Here is a 13,812-nt window from a genome sequence, read left to right as displayed (position 1 = left end):
ATGATTGCATTGCAGAAAATGATGTTACTAGGAAAAAAATAGTTGCTTATGGGGAGATTATTCTATGTGGCAATACACAAATGTTTTCAAACAGCTGGTACCTTGTAAAAGGAGGCTTCTGTAAACAGGATATTCCTGTTGGCATGGGACTGCATATTTGTTTAAAAAAAAAAAAGTGCCCTGTTTCTGCAACAGTCAACCCATAGAAACAAGGAAATATAACTCGAGAAATTAGAGACCGCATGCATCACAGAAAATCCCCTGAACATGAAGTGTAGACAAGGCCAGCCAAAGAGTGACAAAAGATGTCTGGCAAACATAGAAGCTTGCCCTTTGAAATGTTTGATGTTTTCCTGGAAAAGTCACAGTCAGGTACATTTAAAAGGAAAAAGCACAGAACATCAAAGCTGGAAAGGGGCTTAATCTAATCCATCTACTGAATTTGACTGGTTGAGAAAACTGAGGCCCAGAGAGGGGAAGGGATTTGTCCAAGGTCACACAGCAGTAAGTGGCTGCTGGGAGTCCTGAACTGAGCTTTTCTTTCTTTTTCTTTCTTTTTTTCTTTTTTTTTTTTTGAGGCAGAGTCTCGCTCTGTCGCAGAGGCTGGAATGCAGTGGCGCTATCTCGGCTCACTGCAAGCTCCACCTCCTGGGTTCACGCCATTCTCCTGCCTCAGCCTCCCGAGTAGCTGGGACTACAGGCGCCCGCCACCGCGCCCGGCTAATTTTTTTTTGTATTTTTAGTAGAGACGGGGTTTCACCGTGTTAGCCAGGATGGTCTCGATCTCCTGACCTCATGATCCTCCTGCCTCGGCCTCCCAAAGAGCTGGGATTACAGGCGTGAGCTACCGCGCCCGGCCTCTTTTTTTTTTTTTTGAGATGGAGTCTCACTCTGTCACCAGACTGGAGTGCAGTGGCGCAATCTTGACTCACTGCAACCTCTGCCTCCCAGGTACAAGCGATTCTCCTGCCTCAGCCTCCCGAGTAGCTGGGACTACAGGCACATGCCACCACACCCAGCTAAATTTTGTATTTTTAGTAGAGATGGGGTTTCACCATGTTGGTGATGGTCTCGATCTCTTGACCTCACGATCTGCCTACCTTGGTCTCCCAAAGTGCTGGGATTACAGGCATGCGCCACTGCACCTGGCCGAACTCAGCTTTTCTTACTCCAAGTCAATGAGTCCTTCCCGGCCTGCCATCCTTTCCTCTTTCATTATTTCACATCTCTCCCTTTGGCTGGTTCCTGAGTTGAGTCCATGAAAAAAAAACCTCTACCTGACAAGTAAGTTCTCACCACTATTCCTATTGTCCCCGGGATTTTTGCAGGGCTGGCTTTATGCTGTCTCCAACTGGCCTGCGAGTGTCTGAGAATTATTCAGCGTTATGTCAGGGAAGCCGATGGTCAGGATGACATTCTTCTTTACTGCCTGATGTATCATGGGAAAAACTGAATGCGTGGGAAAGTCCTCCCTTCCTGGCTCTCTCTGTCCCCATGAATATTTCCAAAGAGACTCTTTCACCTTCAGTGACAAGAGGGAGAGGAGGGGATTGGGAGGCAACTATCTAGCAGTATCCAGCAGACATAACACAGACACTGCATACTCACACCCACCTAGACATGCACACACGACACACACATACCCGGAACACACACCCACCCAACACACACACTGAGTACTCATAACACATATGTCTACAGCACACATAGCCTCAAAGCACCTGAAATAGTGGGGCAGGCTCCTAAAGAATCTAGACTGTGGGGAAATGCGGAGTGCTGGAGAGAGAATGGGTTTCACCCGGGTTTGAATCTGGCTGCATCCTAACCTTGGTCTGGTTCCTGAACTTCTCTGAGCTTTGATGTGAACACCTGATCCCAAGGCTGTGAGGAGTATGTGAAGAGGTGAAGCACATAAAGTATTTGCTCCTGGGCTCACTACTTACTGCCCACTCAGTGGTGGTCCAGGTTGCTCTTTTACAGGAACTGCTGCTTGTCTGAGTTTCTGATTTCTCCCTACTCCTGGGACTCTGGGTAGCATAAGATCAAGGCTAGTGGGATCTGACAGACTAGTGGTGACAGCCTCCTAACTAGTCTCTTGGCCTCCATTTTCTCCTCCCCACCCCACCTGTCCTCCAAAGTGATCTTGCAGACTGCCAGTCTGTTTGTATTCTTCCCTCCACAAGAACCTCCTTTAGACATCCTTCACTTCCAGGATCCAGTCCAAACTCCTGGGCTTGGCACATGAACCCTCCATCATCTGGCACCTGGCAGCCCACATGCTGGAGCCTCACGGATTTGCTCATCGCCCTCTGAACACCTGTTGCCTTCTCACTCCTCTATGTCTCTGCACATCCTTTCCCCAGCCTCGTGGTAGGTCCTTTCTCCTCCTCTTGATCCAGCTCAGTGGTTCTCATAGTGCAGCCCCTGGGCCAGAGAAGCAGCATCACCAGGGAGCTTGTTAGAAATGCCAATGTGGGCTGGGCACGGTGGCTCCCGCCTGTAATCCAGCACTATGGGAGGCTGAGACAGGCGGATCACCTGAGATCAGGAGTTTGAGACCAGCCTGGCCAACATGGTGAAACCCTATCTCTACAAAAATTAGTCTGGGTGGTGGCGGGCACCTGTAATCCCAGCCACTCAGGAGGCTGAGGCAGGAGAATCACTTGAACCTGGGAGGTGGAGGTTGCAGTGAGCCAAGGTCGCGCCACTGCACTCCAGCCTGGGTGATGGAGTGAGACTCCGTCTCAAAAAAAAAGAAAGAAAAGAAATGCCAACGTTGGGCCCCATCTTAAACCTACTGAATCAGAAACACTGGGCATGGGGACCAGCCACCTGTGTTCAAACAAGCTCTCCAGGTGCTGCTGATGAGAATCACTGACTAGTGAAAGCACTCTCAACCATGCTCAGGGGTTGTTTTATTTTTACAACATTTTCCCAACTCCTTGTTCCCTTTGCAGAGATAGTTATTCTTTCCCCAAAGCCCTTCAAAGTGTTCACAGAATTCCAAACACCCCTCATCGCACTTAGTGAGTTCTGTGCTTGTTAATGTTGTCTCTATACATTTATATTCCCACCGTTAACCCAGGGAGCTTGTCACACCTGTGTCTGCCCTGATGTCCAGCATAGGACCTAAAACATGTGACAAAAGTGCTCATGAATATTAGTGTTCTGAAGATTTGCAGAACTTTGATTTGCCTATGCTTACAAAGCTCATCAAACTCTATAACCCTGGGTCAAGTTCAGTAAAGTGGGCAGACAAGGCCTCTGAGAGGGTTTATTTGTAAACTCTGCCTCTCTACCTTCCCTGCAATCAGTCCATATCCCCCAAACCCCAACTGCTAGAAAGTCCTTAAAATCTCATTTTTATTCAAGTGCTTTTGCACTCTATTCCCTAATAGATCTGTGCCAGTCTTTAAAATTTTAGTTTTTTTTTCTTTTTTTAAAGATGGGGTCTCACTCTGTCGCCCAGGCTGGAGTGCAGTGGCGCAATCTCGGTTCACTGCCACCTCCTCCTCCCAGGTTCAAGTGATTCTCCTGCCTCAGCCTCCCAAATAGCTGGGATTACAGGCACCCGCCACCACGCCTGGCTAATTTTTTGTATATTTAGTAGAGACAGGGTTTCACTATGTTGGCCAGGCTGGTCTCAAACTCCTGACCTCGTGATCCACCCACCTTGGCCTCCCAAAGTGCTGGGATTACAGGTGTGAGCCATTGCGCCCAGCCTAGTTTTTGTATTTTTAGTAGAGACAGGGTTTCACCAGTTTTTAATTGTAGTAAAATAAACGTAAAATTTACCATCATAACTATTTTATTTATTTATTTTTATTTTTTTGAAAGGGAGTCTCACTCTGTCGCCCAGGCTGGAGTGCAGTGGCGTGATCTTGGCTCACTGCAAGCTCCGCCTCCCGGGTTCATGCCATTCTCCTCCCTCAGCCTCCCGAGTAGCTGGGACTACAGGCGCCCACCACTACGCCCGGCTAATTTTTTTGTATTTTTAGTAGAGACGGGGTTTCACCGTGTTAGCCAGGATGGTCTCGATCTCCTGACCTTGTGATCCACCCGCCTCGGCCTCCCAAAGAGCTGGGATTACAGGCATGAGCCACCATGCCCGGCCCAACTATTTTTAAGTTTCAGTAGTTTTAAGTATATTCATTCTGTGCCAGTTTTAATGGGGGAAAAGATAAAGACTTAAATTACTTGAAAACAAGTAAAATTGGCAATCCAAGAATATTCACCACATCTATACTGAGACTTGAAACTCCCCGAGAGGTATGCATGCTCAGCTTTGAGGGTAATAATAGTCACAGCTAATGTTCATTGAAGGCTCAGTACGTTCCAGGCACTATGCTCAATTATTTCAAACATATTTTATTTAATATTGATGTCAGCTCTAGGAAGCAAATGATTACTAGCTCCATATTGTAGAAGGTGAAACCAACATGTAGAGAAACAGAGTAGCTTGCTAATCCACAGCTGTGGATCTCTGGATTCATATCTCAGAGCCACCGTGCCGAGGCATCTTGCCCTACCTAGAGCCCCAGTCCCAGCACGCTGGAGATACCGACATCTCTTGAGGGCAGGGCAGTCCCTTTCGCCTTCTGGATCCATTCTTAGGTAGGTTACCTTTGCCTCTGTGAGCTATAAATGACCCATGCAACTTTCTCTCCAGCCAGGCCATTGCTTTGTGATCCAGGCTCAGTCTTTGTTCTGCTTCGTGGCATCACAGTCCCTTATTTGAAACTGAACCAGGACTGCAGTCTTCAACTTTGACATCAAATTTGACACCTCAGTGGCCCAGTACGTGTTGCTTTCCTTACTGAGTCTCAGCTTTCTCATTTGTAAAGTGGGAATAATAGGCCAGGTGTAGTGGCACACACCTGTAATCCTGGCACTTTGGGAGGCCGAGGCAGGCTAATCACTTGAGCTCAGGAGCTTGAGACTGGCCTGGGTAACATGGCAAACACCATCTATACAAAAAAATACAAAAATTAGCTGGGTATGGTGGAGCATGCCTGTACTCCCAGCTACTTGGGAGGCTGAGGTGGGAGAATCACCTGAGCCCAGGAGGTCAAGCCTGCAATGAACTGTGATTGTGCCACTACACTCCAGCCTGGGTGACAGAGTGAGACCCTGTCTCAAAAAAAAAAAAAAAAAAAAAAGTGGGAATAATACAAGCCCACAATCCCTGACTTAAAACTCTCTAGGCCAGGCCAGGCGCAGTGGCTCATGCCTGTAATCCCAGCACTTTGGGAGGCCGAAGTGGGTGGATCATGAGGTCAAGAGATCGAGACCATCCTGGCCAACATGGTGAAATCCCGTCTCTACTAAAAATACAAAAATTAGCTGGGCCTGGTGGCACATGCCTGTAGTCCCAGCTACTCGGGAGGCTGAAGTAGGAGAATCACTTGAATCCAGGAGGTGGAGGTTGCAGTGAGCAGAGATCATGCCACTGCACTCCAGCCTGGCAACAAAGCCAGACTCCGTCTCAAAAAAACAAAACAAAACAAACCAACAAACAAAAAAACCTCTCCGGGCCAGATATGTCTCAATTCAGAATGTTTTGGATTTTAGAAAGGCAGAAAGTACATGTATATATATTACATAACACCCAACTGGAGTCTAGGGCAGCCCGCAAATATCAAACACATTACTGTTTTTCACAGCAAAAGTATTAATATTCACACTGAGTGGGATACTCAGGTTATTATAAATTAGGTTTCACCAACAAATAAGTTACAAAAGTGTTTCCACTTTTTCAGAGCTTTCAGAAACTTGGAATTGCAGAGATTATGGATTTGGACCTGCCCTCAGAGGGTTACTATGAGGACTAAATACATTCAAAGTACATGCAAGTACTTTTTAGTAGAGGCTATGGTCCATTGGAGGTACAGAAGGCACTTAATAAGAGGTCACACTCTTCTCTTCTTCCTTCCGTTTCCAAATCCTACACTTTTCTCAGGCCCCTTCCACACTGTCTTCTTTGTTTATTTATTTATTTTCTTTGAGACAGCGTGTCACTCTGTTGCCCAGGCTGGAGTGCAGTGGCGTGATCATGGCTCACTGCAGCCTTGACCTCCTTGGGCTCAGGTGATCCTCCCACCTCAGCCTCCCCAGTAGCTGGGACTTCAGGTGTGCACCACCACACCCAGCTAATTTTTGTATTTTTAGTAGAGACAGAGTTTTGTCATGCTGGGCAGACTGGTCTCAAACTCCTGGCTTCAGGTGATCTGCCCACCTCGGCCTCCCAAAGTGCTGGGATTACAGGCATGAGCAACTGTGCCCCACCCAGACTGTTTTCTTTTTCTTTGACTTTTCCTGTTTATGACCCACCTCGTCAATGTGCTCTTCCCAAACCAAGACTTGCTTTCTTTTTTCCTTTTTTTTTTTCTTTTGAGATGGCGTCTCACTTTGTCGCCCAGGCTGGAGTGCAGTGGCACGATCTTGGCTCCCAAGTTCAAGCTATTCTCTTGCTTCAGCCTCTGGAGCAGCTGGGATTACGGGCGTGCACCACCTCGCCTGGCTAGTTTTTGTATTTTTAATAGAGACGGGGTTCCACCGTGTTGACCAGGCTGGTCTCGAACTCCTAACCTCAAATGATCCCCCTGCCTCGGCCTTCCAAAGCGCTGAGATTACAGGCACGAGCAACCGCGACTGGCCAAGGCTTGCTTTTTTCATATCCTCCTAATCGTACTCTGTCCAGGGCATACGTAGTCATTTGGTTTCGTCTTGCAGCTTTGGAAATGCAGCTTGTACATTCCTTGGTGAGCTGGCTGTGCCATATCATTAGGGCTGTTTGAGGTAAGCTACTCCTCAAGCTGGATGTTTTCTTGCAAAAGCGTTGTCAAACACAATCCAGGGATAGTTTTCCTAGAAAGACGAGTATGACCCCCTTCCAGGGATAGTTTTTCTAGAAAGATGAGTATGACCCCCTCCCTACCAGAAAGCCCACCCCAAACAGCCTTCTCTTGCTAACAAGTGGCTGAGGGAGGGTGAACTAACACGTGAGGAACCATCTGGGCCAATCTCTTACTCCTCTAGCAATCGGCCAACTCTAGGTCCCTCCAGGGTCCTCCAGTAGTCAAGCGTTGTCACACTGTTTTGGGGATGCCATTGGAAAGCACAGAAATATGGAGAGGGCAGAGGCGAGGCGTCCATTGTTGTTGCCTTTATGACGGTATTGCGCCATGGAATGAGAAAGTCCCTTCCCTGAGCTAAGCCATTATTATGTGGGTCCTATTCTGGCCACAGACACCACGTGAGTAGTCAGGCCTCAGCTGTTATTTCAGCCTCAGGGGTGAAAACATCCGAACAGTGGAATCTTTTTTTGTTCCTGGCTCCAGTCTCGGAACCCACAGACTTTGGATTCACTGTAGTCTCCACCTATCCCCATATCAAGCGGATGGGCCTCCCGAGGCTCAGCTACCCGCTCTTTCCTTTGTCTCTGGCCTGCTCTGCGGGCACTTTCCCACAAGGCCTGGGACCCTGGAGAACCTAAGTCATCGCTCGAGGGAGAGTTTACTGGGTTCAGGGTGAGGCTGGTGGAAGGAACATCGTGGTGGTACGCCTGGGGTCTCCACGGGGAAGAGGACAAGGGGGACGTCCAGGAGCTTCAGCGGCAGCCAACGCTGCGAGCCTCATCTGCGTGCGCCCCTCGTGGCGCTCGCGGGAACTGCGGGCCGACGTCCCCGGTTTCTCTCGTTGATTTCGCCGGCTCTGATGAGGCCGGAGCGGGCCTCCTCAGAGGAATGTAGACTGTTTGCACCCGAAAACCAAAACCGTGTCCAAGGGGCGGGGCCGGCCTGCTGGCATCTAGAATTGGGCCTGGCAGAGTGGGCCCGGGAGGTGGCTCCAGGCCCAGGGCCAGCCACGCTGCTTTCCCACGTGCACAGGGGTTGGCTTCCTCTGAACCAGACTCTGGGGGGAGGGAAGAAGCCTCCGCCGGGAAGGAGAGCTGGGGGCTTTCCCTTCTGTGTGCAGCGACCTGCGCCAGGAGGCAGCGTCGCCAAAGAGTACAAGGAGAGCTTTCGCCTCTGAGATTCCAAGAACTAGCTGGGATGTTCTGAATCATTAGAATCCATTAGTTCTGACCCCTGACTTAAAATCCTCCCAAGGCTCCTAGGACCACCCACACTGGCCTGCCCAATGCTAGCCACTAGGTACCTGCATGTGGCCACTGAGCGCTTGAAATGTGCTTCTACCCACACCAGACTTTGAAGATATAGTAGGAAAAAAAAAAAAAGGTAAATGTCATTAATTTTTTTTTTTTGTCTCTTGGTTTAATAAAACATAATAAAATCAGGCCGGGTGTGGTTACTCACGCTTGTAATCCCAGCACTTTGGGAGGCTGAGGCGGGTGGATCACCTGAGGTCAGGAGTTCGAGACCAGTCTGGCCAAAATGGTGAAACCCCGTCTCTATTAAAAAGGCAAAAATGAGTTGGGCATGGTGGCGCACGCCTGTAATCCCAGCTACTCAGGAGGCTGAGTCAGGAGAATCACTTGAACCTGGGAGGCGGAGGTTGCAGTGAGCCCAGATCATGCCACTGTACTCCAGCCTGGGCAACAAAGCAAGACTCCGTCTCAAAAAATAATAATAATAATAATAAAATAAAAAATTAAACATATTAAAATTAATTTTACCAGTTTCTTTTTGTTTTTAAAATGTGCTGCTAGAAAATTTAAAATGATGCCCATGACTCACACTGTATTTGTGAGACAGAGCTATTCCAGACGTTCTCCAATGGGCCAGGCTTCATTCCTGCCTCAGGGCCTTTGCAGTTGTTTTTCTCTCTGCGCGCAATGCTTTTCTTTCAGCATGACTTTCTTTTTTCTTTCTTTCCTTTTTTGTGAGACATGGTCTCACTCTGTTGCCCAAGCTGGAAGTGCAGTGGTGCAATCATGGCTCACTGCAGCCTCGAATCCCCATGCTCAGGTGATCCTCCCACCTCAGCCTCCTGAGTAGCTGCGACTATGGGTACCTGCCACCACACCCAGCTATTTTTTTGTATTTTTTTGTAGGGACAGGATATTGCCATGTTGCCCAGGCTGGTCTCAAACTCTTGAGCTCAAGCGAGCCACCTGCTTCGTTCTCCCAAAGTGTTAGGGTTGTAGGCATGAGCCACTGCGCCCAACCAGCTTCCTTCTTTCGTATCATGCAGATCTCAACTGAAATTTCTCATACCTGGCTACTAACTAAACAGTCCCACTCCATCCCTGTTTTGTCATATTATCCAGTTTTATTGCCCTAATAGCACTTAACACTCTCTTTATATTTCTTGTCTCTCCCCGTCCCCACCCAGCCCCACTGTCTTCGTCCTTAGAATGTAAAATCCTTGAGAGCCCAGGCCTTAAACATCTTGTTCACTGTGGGCTCCCCAGTGCCCATGGTAAATATTTGTTGAATGAATGTTGAAAGTCTCCTCCAAGGCGTTGACTCCTTCAAGTGCCTTTGTGACAAAGCCAAAATTCTAATCTGTATGCTTTACGTACACGTTCTCATGGATCCTCTGTGGTGCCTTTTCGGCTTACCAGTCCTGGCAATGGAAAAGTAAACGTGGCGTACGCCTGACTGCAACAGTCTTTTGTTGGTTTGCTACTGAGCTTCAAGATTAAGGGTTTGGGCTTTGGATACAAGAGGACTCGTCTTGGTCCTGCCAGTCAGTTCTGTGAACCTGTATAGGCGACTGTCCCTCTCAAATCCTCGCATTTGGGCAGGAGATGCTCCCTAAGCATTGATCACCTGCCCAAATGTGAGGATTTGAGTTTAGGATTTAGGTCTCTGCTAAGAGCAATTCATCCTATTTTGCACTCCAAAGCCACTTAGCTGGCATGGCGATGTCTCCATTAATCAACTAGCTAGAGTGCTTGGGGCCAGAAGTGTCCTGGTTAATCTAACTTCCTGGCTACCGATCAATTAACTACGACATCCTTGTTAAAAATATGAAGAGTATATGAATTCATTTTCCAGCTCTAGAAGGCCACTTCACTGAACAAAATTCACGTTCTTAGAAAGTATTATAAGGTGGCATTGTTATTTCCCTCCCAAAATTAAAACTGAGCACACAGGGGCTGAGTCAGAGGGACCCTTTGGGGTTTTCCAGCTGTTAAGCACAGCTGTGTAACTTTAGGCAAGGCATGGCTTTAACCCTCCAGTGTATCCATTGTCTTATGTAGGACATGGGGGAGATATTACTCCGCTTCCAGAGAAGTTGCTAGGATGAAAGGACATAACAAATACAAGGTGCTTAGCATAGTGCCTTGCGTGTAACAAGTGCTCAATATTTATTATTATTGTTTGCAATGTCTCTGACCACTGCGATATGACCACCCACCTAATTAAAGGAGGGCAAGTGCTGGGACAGAGCTGTCCTCTGGTTCTGGCCTGCCTCTAACACCCTCTGGGGTCCTGGGCAAGCTCCATCACTTTCTGGCCTGTTTTCTCTTGGGCAATATGGGGTAATCTGGTTGATCTCTGATTTTCATGCAGGTGCTGAAAGCCACTGGGTTCTGGGTGCCCTGAGATCTTTTCCTCTGTTGAGCTCGACCCTGAAGGGCCAGGTCCCTCCTCTCGTGGTGAAGCTGGCCCCTTCCAGGGACCTCCCTAGGTGCTGGCTTCCAGCCCAGCCAAACTTGTCAACCAGTATCCCAGTGCAGCAGCTGCACATACTAGCCCCTGTCTAGGAAAAGCTGTCCTGCGACGCCCTCTGGAGGAAGCAGGGCTTCCTTTCCTCTGCCATCACGTGCTCAGTCTGGGCCCCAAGGATTGACCCAGGCCAGGGCTGGAGAAGCAGAAAAAAAGCATCAAGCCTACAAATGCATGCTTACTTGCAGCAGAAATAGACTAACTGCATGGGCGTTTCCCTGGGATCCCTGTCTCCAGGCTTCTCTCATCCATGCCTTTCTAGGCAGCCCACATCAGCCCTTGCTTAAAACTCTCCAAGGTTTCTCATGCCAAGCTCCCTGAAGGACATCCCAGGCCCTCTGGGATGGCAGCTCACGGGCCTCTCCAGCCTCATTTGCCACTGCGACCCATTCTCCAGCACTGATTCATCAATTAGCCCATCAGAGGCGTAGCTGCAAGATTAGTTTTGAGACTCTCATTCTACATATTTATGTACATCCTCCAAAACTGATAAAACAAGGCCATCAAGTTGTAATTGATAAATATGTAATTAAATGTCTACAAAATGTAACATGTCAATTGTCTTTGCAACTGGCCTCAACCTTAGGTAGCCATATATAACTCATATTTCCTGTGTGATGTGGGTGAATTTTAATAAGCATGGTATAGTGTGGGGGTGGGGCCTTGGAAAATAACAGTGCCTGGGGCCTCTAAGGTCTAAAGTCGTCCCTGCCCTTCACGACCTCTGCTTTAGCCATCCTGAAACACTGGCTGTTCCTCCCACAGACTCTGCTTTCCCTAGATTCCGGGCCTTTGCACCTGCAGTTCGCCTGTTCTGAATGTCCTCTCTTTCCTCCTCGCCCTTCACTCCCTCCCCCTTGCCTGGCTGAGTCCTGTGACAGACATTTCAGGAGCCACTTTGGAAGCTTTTTCTTTTCTTCTTCTTCTTTTATTTTTTTATTTTTTGAGACGGAGTTCACTCTTGTTGTCCAGGCTAGAGTCTGGTGGCACAATCTCAGCTCACTCAAACCTCCACCTCCGGGGTTCAAGCGATTCTCCTGCCTCAGCCTCCCGAGGAGCTGGGATTACAGGCATGCACCACCATGCCTGACTAATTTTGTATTTTTAGTAGAGATGGGGTTTCTCCATGTTGGTCAGGCTGGTCTCAAACTCCTGACCTCAGGTGATCCGCCTGCCTCGGTCTCCCAAAGTGCTGGGATTACAGGTGTGAGCCACCACACCTGGCCTTTGGAAGCTTTTTCTAATGTCCAGTGCGACTCCTGCTGTAAGCTCCCTTTCACGCAAGTCTGCAATGAGGATGCAGCAGGAAAGCCTAGTACCAGCATATTTTATCTCCTTGTTTGTTTTTGCACTGGCCCTGACCATCCTGAGGATCAAGGCTGGGTCTGATTCAGCCCTGTATCCTCAGCACTAGGCTCAGTGCCTGGGCCATAGTATCCTCACATTTAATGGCTGGTGGATGGCCAAGGAAATGAGTGATGGATGGATGGGTGGATGGCTGGAAAGCCTCAGCATTAGGGTGTTGGAAAAGAAATTCACCAGAGCACTTTAGTGGTGTGGCTGGTCAGGGCACTGATGTGGCAAGGTTGGAAAAGATGACCTACTGCCCTTTCATTGAGCCCCCTCCTGCTTGCATGCTGCATGTCTACACTGGACCAAAGGAACTAAAGAATCAGCCTCTGGGTAGAATGACATCCCAAGGTTGCAACTGGCAAACCCTAGAATGTGGCTAACTCTAGATATAGGACAATAATCGCAAGTGAAAACACAACAACAAATAAATGGCAAGAGGAAGAAAATAAAAGAGAGAAGAAGCCTTTAGACTAAAAAAGACTAAAGAGACATATTAACCAAACCCCATACGTGGATTTTGCTTGCATCTTGATTGCAACAAACCAACCATTTTTAAAAATTATAATAAAATCAGAGAAATCTAAACAGTGGATGGTATTATACTAATAAATTATTTAATTTCGTAGATGCACGTACGGCATTGTATGTTTTTAATTTTTATCTTTCAGAGCTACCTACTGAAATATTTACAAGTGAAATGATGTGAGATGTGGGATTTGATTCAAAATGATCCTTTATGTATGAAGAGTGGGTCGTGGAGAATGCATGAAGATACAGATAAAATAAACGTGTCTATGGGTTAATACATGCTGTAGCTGGGTACATGGTGGTTTATTATGCTATTCTTTCTAGTTTTGTGTGCATCTGAAATTTTCTATAATAAATACTTTTTAGAAAACTCATGAACCATTCTGATTCCTGGAGATGCCTTGGTGCGCATGACCATATAATCCTTCTTTGAAGGTGAGGGCTGGAGAAGAAGTCCTGTTGAGGGAGATGCGGAGAGGAGCGGAGGGAGGAGGAGCACCGAAGCACCGAGTTAGCTGCCTCACTGCTTAGCTCCAGATGGGCCACCATTTCTGATCTCCTACAACATGCCAGCCACAGCCCTGAGCATTCTCCACTCCATCATCTCAATTCATCCTGTGGGGAAGGTGTTATCATCTTCACAGAGGAGAAAGCTGAGGGTCAGGGAGGTCCCATTGCTTGTCCCAAATCACAGAGCTCAAAAGTGTCCAAGTTGTGCTGGTGGGGGAAGGGCAGTGAAGCAGTGGGACAACACCAACAACCAAAAAGTGCAACAGGAAAATGAAGGAGAATACCAGGAAAATAAAGACACGGGTTTCGTGAACAGTGAAACCAACCCGGCAAGCAGTAGAGGCTGTCCCAGCAGACAATTGAGCAATAGACCTGAAGAAGTGAGAGTGGATTGAAGCAGGAGAATGAAACATCCTGAAAGACAGGTCACTGGAACCCTTGAAGCAACACCAGACTGTATACGACAGTTAGCAAACTTTGATGTTGTAGGGTTTTTTGTTTGTTTGTTTGTTTTGTTTTGTTTTTGTTTTTGTTTGAGACGCAGTCTCTCTCTGTTGCCCAGGCTGGAGTGCAGTGGTTCGATCTCAGCTCACTGCAACCTCTGCCTCCTGGATTCAAGCAATCCTCCTGCCTCAGCCTGTCAAGAAGCTGGGATTACAGGCACCCACCACCACACCAGGCTAATTTTTGTATTTTTGTAGAGATGGGTTTTAGCCATGTTAAATCTCAGACTCCTGACCTCAGACTCCTGACCTCAGACTGATCTCAGACTCCTGACCTC

The 13,812-nt window shown here is 47.9% G+C and overlaps 1 long non-coding RNA gene across 1 annotated transcript in view; it reads left to right on the top strand.

Annotated features, from left to right (window-relative positions):
• LOC109028247 (uncharacterized) overlaps positions 1-12,816 on the top strand; it is a 46,414-nt gene extending 33,598 nt beyond the window's left edge. The window contains exons 5-8 of the long non-coding RNA XR_010130135.1: positions 2,184-2,370; positions 4,670-4,797; positions 5,760-5,814; positions 12,662-12,816. This is a non-coding gene — a long non-coding RNA (uncharacterized lncRNA). The remainder of the gene's footprint in view (positions 1-2,183; positions 2,371-4,669; positions 4,798-5,759; positions 5,815-12,661) is intronic.
• Positions 12,817-13,812: the final 996 nt, after the last annotated feature.

Source organism: Gorilla gorilla, chromosome 13 (genome assembly GCF_029281585.2).
Source record: "Gorilla gorilla gorilla isolate KB3781 chromosome 13, NHGRI_mGorGor1-v2.1_pri, whole genome shotgun sequence".
In the NCBI taxonomy this organism is placed as follows: Eukaryota; Metazoa; Chordata; class Mammalia; order Primates; family Hominidae; genus Gorilla; species Gorilla gorilla.
This window is presented reverse-complemented; position numbering and strand designations above follow the sequence as displayed.